Source organism: Hyperoodon ampullatus (genome assembly GCF_949752795.1).
Source record: "Hyperoodon ampullatus genome assembly, chromosome: 3".
NCBI lineage: Eukaryota > Metazoa > Chordata > Mammalia > Artiodactyla > Ziphiidae > Hyperoodon > Hyperoodon ampullatus.
The window spans coordinates 115,952,106-115,962,760 of NC_136916.1; positions in this window are offsets into that span (position 1 = coordinate 115,952,106).

The window sequence follows — 10,655 nt, forward strand, 5'->3', positions numbered from 1 at the left end:
AGAACTGTCCCCGCGAGAGCGCTCCGCCCGGCCCCGCCTCGCCCGGCCGTTGGTTGGGGGGGGGGGCGGTAGTGCCCGCTGGGGTCCTGCCGCAGGGGTCGGCCGTGGCTCCCTTACGCGATGGGTCCCCCGAGTCGGGCCCAGAAACGCCAGGCGAAGAAATATTTGTGGAATACCAGTGACGCCTTAGGCGTCCTACTGGGCTGGGAGATTACAGGGTGAACAGGAGCATATTAGGATCCTTACCTCTTGCAGTTTACGATCTAGGGGAGGAGACAGGCATTCATCACACAAATGCCAGAAAAGCTGTGATCGGTGCAGAGGGGGAGAGTAAGGTGCTCGGAGAGGGTGGGGAGGCGAGCATCGCCCAGTCAAGCAGGTCAGGAAAGGCATCTGTGAAGAAGTGATGCACACACTGCCCTCTTCCTCCTTCCCCACCCACACGCGGACTCACACACACAGAAGCACACCCACATAAACCAACATACCCCGTGCACTCCTTAACCTAAAGACAAGAGAGAGATTACCATAAATATGTCAATCTGCCCACCTCTCTTAGTGGCAAAAGGTGCCGTGTAGGTCAAGACTGGGAGAAGGACGCTGATCTGGTCGGTTCTGCAGATGACAGGCTGCTTGAGATCCGTCTGTGGGACAGATACCTCCTGGAGATGCACTCTTAAAAGTCCAGATTTTCCCACTGGCAAATGGGCCAGCAACATTACACTCACCTTCAGGAATGAAGATGCACGATTAGCATGTGAAATGACACAATTAATGGCCTGCTATTTAAATGTTAAAAAGGTTTCTAGGTTAAGTAGCCTTCTGCATAAACTTTAAAACTTTGATGGTTGATCACTATTTATTTATTTAGAAATATCAAGTACTGTTCATGAGCAAAACATTGGGGATAGAAATCCAGATAGACTGAGATCTTCCTTCATAATGTACCCAGTCTACCAGGGAAGAGAAGCAAGTTAACTGATTATAGTGAGATGCGGTAAAGGGTATTTTTATGTTATGTGTAGGATGCCTTGATAGCCCAGAGAAAATCAGATTGGGGTTGTAAAAGTCTTCTGGGAAATGGTGCTTGAGCTGAGTATTGAAGGAAAAGCAGAAATGGCAGAATGAATGGGGTTAGGGTGGGGAGTATATTACAAACACAGGAGTATGGAACCCCTATATGAAGGCCTGGTGCTTTTAAAGAGCTGGAAGAATTTCACGTGGCTAAAGCAAAAAGAATGTGTAGGCAGCAGCAAGAGATAGGGCTAGATAGTAACCAGGGATCATATCCTGAAGGACCTTGTGTGAGGAGCTAAGGAATTTTTAACTTACTGTCCAAAAGTTAAAAGAGCCAATGGCTTGGACTTCCCTGGTGGTGCAGTGGTTAAGAATCTGCCTGCCAATGCAGGGGACACAGGTTAAAGCCATGGTCCAGGAAGATCCCACATGCCACGGAACAACTAGGCACGTGCGCCACAACTACTGAGCCTGAGCTCTAGAGCCCGTGCCCTGCAACAAGAGAAGCCACCGCAGTGAGAAGACCACTCACCACAACAAAGAGTAGCCCCCACTCACCGCAACTAGAGAAAGCCTGTGCGCAGCAATGAAGACCCAATGCACCCAAAAATAAATAAAGTAATAAATAAATAAATAAATTAATTTTTTTAAAAAAGAGCCAACGTCTTAATAAGATTCACTTTTTGGACAAGACATGGGAGTGAGCAATAGCCTGGAGGAAAAGAGTGTCCAGTTGGAGACCTTACAGAGGTAGAAACTGTAAATGGGACATATATAAACCACACTCACTTGGGGCCTCCTTATCCCTGAGAGATCCAAGTACTCTTGGCCCTCCCACTTCTGAATCTTACTGTGTTGGGCTTCTCTCTGTCCCTGATCCTCTTTGAGCTATCTCTCTTCAGATCTGTTTGGGCACAGGCAAGCTCCCTTGTTCCTTTCTCTTCAAGAATTCCAAATACCTCTGCCCTCGGTGATGCTTGGTGAAGTTTACACAAGGTTGGAAGCATCACCCATAGCTACCCTTCCCTCACTGGGCCAGCTCTCTAAGTGCCATTCCTACCATGTAGTCCTCCCTGCTGTATGTAGCCCCCCAATCCACTGCATCTCTTCAGGAAAGCAGCCCTGCCAAGCCAATCTCCATCCCTCAGCTTCCCCGGGATTCCAGTGAACATAAATCCCTCCATCTCTCTAAAGTTGATGACTGACTAGGAATGGTGAAAAGAGGCCGGGATCCTGGATAACGACAATATTCACAAAGAATCCACGAGAAGAAGTCTGGCGGAAAAGATATGAATTCTGTTAGGAAGAGGTTGAGTCTGAGGTACCTGAGGGACATTTAAGTGGAGGTGTCCAGGGGGCAGTTGGGCATGAGGGTCTGGAACTTCAGAGAAGCCTGAACAGGAGCTAGAGGCATGTGAATTTTCAATCAGCATTGGTAATTGAAGCCATGACTGCAGACGGGGTCAGCCAGGGAAAGCAGCCAGAGTGGGGAAAGCAGAGCACAGAATAAACCCAGCAACGCTGCATTTAGGGGATGAGAGTCCAAAGGGAGCCAATAAACGGCACTCAGAAGGAACTAACGGATTTGACAGCAAGGAGGATTAGACAAATGGGCAAAGCCAAGGGAGGAAGGGACAGCCTGTAAATCAAATGGCTCAGGGAGGCCAGGGAAAGGAGGAAGGGAAGTGTCAGTTTGTTTTGTCCACATGGGGTTCAACTGATGATTCATTCACTGTGGAGTGATAAGGGCAGAAACCGGATTAGAGAGGGAGAGGGAGGTAAGAAAAGAAGAGAGCTGATCAGCCTTATCTTTGCAGGAAGTGGGGGGTGGGGATGATAACAAGAGTTTTTTGTTTGGTTTGATTTTCAGATGGGGAAAGTGTGAGCAAGTTTATGAGCTTAGAGTAAAAATACAGGTGCAAATGGTGGGATGGGGAGGCCAGATCTAAAGCCTTAATAAACAGGAATCATCTGTAGCTCTTTTCCTAAGAGGGGAAGGGTAAGAAGATGGGAGCCAGATGGACATAAACATGGAAGAGTAAGTTAAGCCACTCCCTACTTTACAGCCTCAGTCTCTGTAAGGAAGTAAGGCCTTCTGTTGAGAGTTGAGCAAGATGTTGACGTGGACAGTTGGAAAAGGAAAAGGGGGAGTGGGAGAGACTGCCTAAAGCTGGGTAGAGATCATCAGGCAGAAAAAGCATATCAATTTCACCAGCAATCCACAGGACCCATGTATGGAACTGGAGAGGACGAATTAGGAGGCTTGCTCCAGGGTGGAGTCTTGCTGGCTGAGTACAAGGGAGAGACAAGGAAGCAAGAAGGTTGGTGGGAAGAGAATCATTGAAATAACAGCTGTGAGAATTGGATCAGAGATGGAAGTAAATGCAGAAAAGTAAAAATGGAATCGTCAAGAGCTGTGCAAGGACTCCCCTGGTGGCGCAGTGGTTAAGAATCTGCCTGCCAATGCAGGGGACATAGGTTCGAGCCCTGGTCCGGGAAGATCCCACATGCCGTGGAACAACTAAGCCTGTGCGCCACAACTACTGAGCCTGTGCTCTAGAGCCCGCGAACCACAACAACTGAGCCCGCATGCCACAACTACTGAAGCCTGTGCACCTAGAGCCCATGCTTTGCAACAAGAGAAGCCACCACAGTGAGAAGTCCGCACACCACAATGAAGTGTAGCCCCCGCTTGCTGCAACTAGAGAAAGCCCATGCGCAGCAACGAAGACCCAACACAGCCAAAAATAAATTTAAAAAAAAAAAAAAAGCTGTGCAAGGTTGGGAACTGCAGGAGTACATGAGTGGGAGAGCTTCTGTCCTGGAGGAGAATAACCACAGATATGCTGCCAAAGCTTGAGATCACAAAGACGGGCCAGTCCAAGGCAAGGACGGGCACAGGTTGTGACCATGGGACAGGCAGCCAGAGTGGGGTGGAGAAGTAAGGGACTGTCGTTGCCAATGGTGTTGGCAGGGCTGGCCACATGAAAGTTGAAGTTAACTAGGATGGTGGCAGGACTAGTTGAGAGGAAAAGTCCGCAGACCAAATGTCAAAGTCTTCAGGGAGCACTGAGAAAGCTCCAGAGAGAAGTGGAACGGAGGGGGCAAAGCCCGGTGGCATGTGGTCTTGCTTAGGATGCAGTAATGGGGACAAGAAGAAGGCCAACCTGCCTTGCCCACAGCGCCATGGTGGGAGGGGGTGGGCCCTTCCTCAGGGGACAGGGGGTATGCAGAGCGTCCACCATGAGTTTGAGTTCAACAGTAGAGGAGACTTTGTTTATATGGGAAAGGAGAGTCTGGCCCAAGAGAGGGTCGGCAGGGAGGGCTCGGTGCAAGGATGTGTCTAGACGAAGGAAATGCCAGAGCAGAATGGGAAGGTGGGACATTGGTACCTTAGAGAGGTAGTGCTAATGACAAGATGGGCTAGGCTGACCTCCAGATCTGGCTTCCAGAAACATCACTGTGGACACGGCAGGCCCCAACTGGTGTCCAGGGCTAAGGGGCGACCACTGACTGCAGTCCAATCAGCAACCAGGACCTTTGCTCATTCGCAGCCTGTCTTTCAATTTCATGTTAGTAAGAAGTCATTTTAGGCCTCAGCAAAGCTCAGTCCTGGGGTAGCAGGTCATGCAGTTGACACAAGTGACCAATAGCCCGTGCAAACTGCCCACCTCAGGCTCCTGCCCAGACAGGGGAAGGGGAGGGGGAAACATAACAGTTCAGGGCTTCCAGCTTCTGCAAAGAGGAGTCCTAGGTAAAAAGTGAGCGGCACAATTAGGTCTAAGTGTGAAAGAAAACAATGTACACTGCAGCATATGTACAAGAAACACACATACACACATCCACGTACAGCCGTGTAGCTGTATTCATGAGTAAGATCAATGCCTGACTGACATATAATGAAAGTAACTTAATTCAACCAGCATTTATTAAAGATCTAGTCCCTTCCTATCTATTTAGATTTGTATGAAAGTGAATAGTTCTTAGTTGAATGTGACAAATGAACATCTGTATTTGCTTTTTTTTTTCTTTTTTTTTTGCGGTACGCGGGCCTCTCACCATCGTAGCCTCTCCCGTTGCGGAGCACAGGCTCCGGACGCGCAGGCTCAGTGGCCATGGCTCACGGGCCCAGCCGCTCAGCAGCATGTGGGAACTTCCCGGACCGGGGCACGAACCCGTGTCCCCTGCACCGGCAGGCGGACTCTCAACCACTGCGCCACCAGGGAAGCCCCCGACACTCAGATTTTAAAAGATAAACTCTACCTAATCTCAGTTTCATTTTAGGCCTCAGTGTCACAATGCTCTCCCAGTTTAGAGTATCAGAGGGAAGAGTCTGGAGCTAGGATTTCAGTGGCTTAATAAACAAAAGATCTAGTAACATGAAATTAGATCTTGATTACTTTTGCCAGTGAGGGGTAGGAATACATGAATAAAATTAATGGAACCTAAAACCCCAAGTTCAACCTTTTTTCCAATTAGATATTTACTTTTTAAATTACTAAATAAATACAGAAAATCTTACAGTAATCTCACTGTCAGTTTCCTTTTACCCTGATCTGGAAGAGATGAAGCTGCTGAAAAGATGGGGGGAAATTGATAACGTGCCAGATAACCTAGAAATTGAGAAATCCACTCCTCAATAATATTAATATAGCTATCTCTTACTGTTTCAGGTTAGGTCTCCAAAGAGTGCTTCTGTTTCTAATTTTTTTTTAACAAGCTTTCATTGAATATTTACCCAATACAAGACACATGCTAGAATTATGAAATAAAAAAGACATTGTCTTGGGCCTTCCCTGGTGGAGCAGTGGTTGAGAGTCCGCCTGCCGATGCAGGGGACGTGGGTTCATGCCCTGGTCCGGGAAGATCCCACATGTCGCGGAGCGGCTAGACCCGTGAGCCGTGGCCGCTGGGCCTGCGCGTCCGGAGCCTGTGCTCTGCAGCAGGCGAGGTCACAGCGGTGAGAGGCCCGCGTACCGCAAAAAAAAAAAAAAAAAAAAAAGGCATTGTCTTGTCCTGAGGGGTCTTAGATTTCACCAGTGAGACAAGCTACAAGGCTGAATGCACTAAGTCTATCAGAATCACAGACAAAACGGTGGAGCACAGGGGAGGGAATGACTTACATTCCAATGTGTGTGGCGCCCAGGGAAGGAAGTGGATCAGGAAGGCCTTCGTGGAGGATGATGAGAAGTAACGACAGAACATTCTGGGTGAAGGAAGAGCAGGAACAGGACTTTGCAGTTGCTCTGTGAGCCTGAGGTAAAACTCTTGGTTGATTTGGCTGAAACGTGCAGGTGCGTGAGGAAAGGTTGGAAGAGTGGGTAGGAAAATCTGTTGGGGCTGAAACATGAAGGATCTTGAGGATCTTGAGGATGGACTGTATTTTTCATGAAAATGGGGAAGCTTTCTGAGAACTGAAGTGCCAAGATTGGCTTTGTGAGTTAGAAAGAAAAGTGTGGCAACAATGTAAGTCACGGGTTTAGGATAAAAGAGACTGGAGACAGGGAAAACCCCTTTAGGCACTTATTGAAATGGCCAAGTTGAGGGTTGCCCAACATGTTCCAAGGAACACTGGTATTCTCAAAAGAAAGGCAGGGGCTTCCCTGGTGGCGCAGTGGTTGAGAGTCCGCCTGCCGATGCGGGTTAGTGTCCCGGTCCGGGAAGATCCCACATGCCGCAGAGCGGCTGGGCCTATGAGCCATGGCTGCTGAGCCTGCGTGTCCGGAGCCTGTGCTCCGCAACGGGAGAGGCCACAACAGTGGGAGGCCCGCATACCGCAAAAAAAAAAAAAAAAAAAAGAAAGGCGGGGGAGGACAGTCTTCCTGGGGAGTCATAATGCATATTAGCGTATTAGGTGCTCTTAGATGTCCTGCAGTAAAAACCTAACTTTGCACAACCCAGTGTATCCCAAACTCATCTGACCAAAGCATCTTTCTGTGATGGTGGTTGTAGAACATCTATTAATACTCAGTAAGACCCTAGGGTTAAACAGGGTATAACTTGTGAAATGTAGTTCAGGTAGTAGATGATGAGGTTCTGAACTAGGATATAGCAATATAAGATATAGCAATCAGTCCTGTATTCAGTATTTAAAATCTTGAAATATTTCCAATACGATGATTTCCTCAGTTCAGTCATTTCTCTTTGTATCCTGTACACAGGAAAAGCCAAAGATGAGAATTTGGGGCCGCGTCAGGAACTGGGGATCCTGGGTTCTGCTGGAGGGCTGAGGGAGTGACAGGAGAGGCTGGGGACAAGAGAATTGGTTAAAAGGCTGGTTAAGAAGCTGTTTGGGGGGCTTCCCTGGTGGCGCAGTGGTTAAGAATCCGCCTGCCAGTGCAGGGGACATGGGTTCTATCTCTGGTTCAGGAAGATCCCACATGCCGCGAAGCAACTAAGCCCGTGTGCCACAACTACTGAGCCTGCAATCTAGAGCCCGCGAGCCACAACTACGGAAGCCCGTGTGCCACAACTACTGAAGCCCGTGCGCGTAGAGCTCGTGTTCCGCAACAAGAGAAGCCACCGCAGTGAGAAGCCTGTGGACCACCACGAAGAGTAGCCCCCGCTCGCCGCAACTAGAGAAAGCCCACATGCAGCAATAAAGACCCCACACAGCCAAAAATAAATAAATAAATTTATTAAAAAAAAAAAAAGAAGCTGTTTGGCACCAGGTGTCATCACCACCCCGGAAAGCCAAGCGACTTTCCCTTTCTCCCAACACTGCAGGAAACAGGAAGTAAAGACAAATTATACCTCCAGGAAAAATACAATGTAGAAGAAAGGAAATGTAACCATCCTACACTGCTTAGTTTAGACATAATAATGTAATCATTTAATATTGACTTTATTTTTTTTTTTTTTTTTGTGGTACGCGGGCCTCTCACTGTTGTGGCCTCTCCCGTTGCGGAGCACAGGCTCCGGATGCGCAGGCTCAGCAGCCATGGCTCACGGGCCCAGCCGCTCCGCGGCATATGGGATCCTCCCAGACCGGGGCACGAACCCGTATCCCCTGCATCGGCAGGCGGACTCTCAACCACTGCGCCACCAGGGAGGCCCTAATATTGACTTTAAAAAGAAAGGCTGCACTACATTCTTATTGAGAGATGGTAGGATATGAGAGAGCTCTAGGTCCTTGCTGACCAGAGAGAAAGTAAACACCGTGATCTAAGGTTGATGAGTCAAGAATCCATGGTATAAGCATGTTAGTTAGATAGAGGTGGACACCAGAAAAAACAATTACATTATAAGGAGATGACTCTGCATCATAGCAACATGGCTAGGGGAGGGAAACACTGATTTTGTTGCATTTTAATACTATTTTATTCTTAAAACAGTTATATAGGGCTTCCCTGATGGTGCAGTGGTTGAGAGTCCGCCTGCTGATGCAGGGGACATGGGTTGGTGCCCCGGTCCGGGAAGATCTCACATGCCACGGAGCGGCTGGGCCCGTGAGCCATGGCCGCTGAGCCTGCACGTCCGGAGCCTGTGCTCCGCAACGGGAGAGCCCACAACAGTGAGAGGCCTGCATACAGCAAAAAAAAAAAAAAAAAAAAAAAAAAAAAACAGTTATATATTAGCTTGATAAAAATTAAAATTAAAAAATTCCAAGATTTGCAGTGATAAAGAACAAAGCTTTATGCATTACCTAAAGATGAAGACCATTCTTTTATTCAAGACACATTGGCAAAAGGTACCTTCTGTGCTAGTCTGGATCATCTGTGTAGAGTTCTCTTGAGATCTCCAGGTAAAAGCTACTGAAGGCACAAGCTATATTTTGATAATGATTCTCCCTATGAATTATTTATCATATTTTTATATAGTGGAAAACTACCTGGCAACTGGTATATCATGGTTACATTGTGGATACAGATGGTTAATAAGCAGCGACTGCTATATTTGATTCAATAAAATAATTCTAAACCAGAAGCTGAAGTTACTTTAGAAAGCAGCTTACTACAGTAAAAGGAGAAAGGAAATCACTGTGGCCCTAGCACCTAGAGATCCTGTAAAAGCTGACATTCCTGCACATGCATAGGAATCCCAGGTCAAGCACCAGGCAACTGAAAACCCAAGAAACAATGATTTAACTTGAAAGCCTTTAAAGAGATTCATGTGAGCTACTCCTATGACAACACAGATGGATTACACACCAATGAAGTTAGTTTGAGGCTAAGAGTTCATTTAAATATGAGATGGCTCCTTTTAAACTCTGAGTTGAAAAATCCATGAGTGTTGCACACCTGTTTGCATTTTTTTTTTTAAGGATCTTCCAGAAAAGCATCATCTCACTTTCCCATGACAGCCTATGCCTGGAGGGAGTTTCGGTACTACACCTGCACAGCTAAAGAAGAGACCTTGTTTGTAAAGGCTGGGCCAGGGATTCTGCAAGAAGCTCAGAACATGACTTAAGGCTCTGTGTGAAGTCATCGGATTTTGACACATACGCAAATAACTTCCCCTGCCATCCTCCACTGATCAAGCAACACCAGGAGTCAAAAGCACTTTTACAGTCCTTGGGACTCTAGGGACACACCGCTTAGGTGACTGCTGTTGCTTACTACCTCCACCTTGGATGTGTTGAAAGAGTGGCAGATCAGTAAAAACTTAGGGGTGAGCAACCCTGATGACTCATCTGTGAGTTCATTCAACATTGTGTGCCAGAACTGAGAGGACAAAGGGAATCTTTGAAAGTCCCGGTACTCAAGAAGCTCACAGCCCAGATTCATAACAGATGATTACATACCATTTTTTTGCAGCGGTAAGCAGCTGAGGCCGGGAGCATGGAGGCCTATCAACCACAGGCTTCACAGAGGAACACCCGTCTTCATCAGACCCCTCTCTGCCTTTTGTCGACAGATCCTGCCTTACTGTAATGTGAGCACTGAAAAAGTCAAAATTTGGTAGGACTGAGAAAATTTAAAATCTGCCTTGCCATTACCCAGGCTAGGATAACAGACACAGTTAAAGGCAGCTGCAAAATAACAAGAAAAGCGTCTCTCCCCGTGACACATTACAGCTGTAAAGTATCAAAATAACACCCTTCTTTGCATGACTCCTGCTTTCTTAACTCACTGAAAGCATTTGTTCTCTAAAATCATAGATTATCAGAAACTTTCCTATTTGAAATTATATCCATAAAAATGAAACATTCCGGGCTTCCCTGGTGGCACAGTGGTTGAGAGTCCACCTGCCGATGCAGGGGACACGGGTTAGTGCCCCAGTCCGGGAAGTTCCCACATGGCGCGGAACGGCTGGGCCCGTGAGCCATGGCCGCTGAGCCTGCGCGTCCAGAGCCTGTGCTCCGCAACGGGAGAGGCCACAACAGTGAGAGGCCCACTTACCGCAAAAAAAAAAAAAAAGAAACATTCCATTCCTGATTGAGAATCCAAGTCACTTTGACACAGAGAAGCAGCCTTGATTTACAACCCAGGTGTAAAGCTTCAGAAAAGGAGTTGTGGACACAATATTCCACACCTAAACTTTTACTTTCCAAGGAAACATCACTCTGAGCTCAGTTCACAGTTTAAACCTGACACTGACCACATGAGCCCTGTTTTGCTTTCAGCCTGTCACTGCTTCTTTTAAATTTTATCTCCACCATTCCCTCAAATCTTGTATTTTTAAACAATTTTTATTTA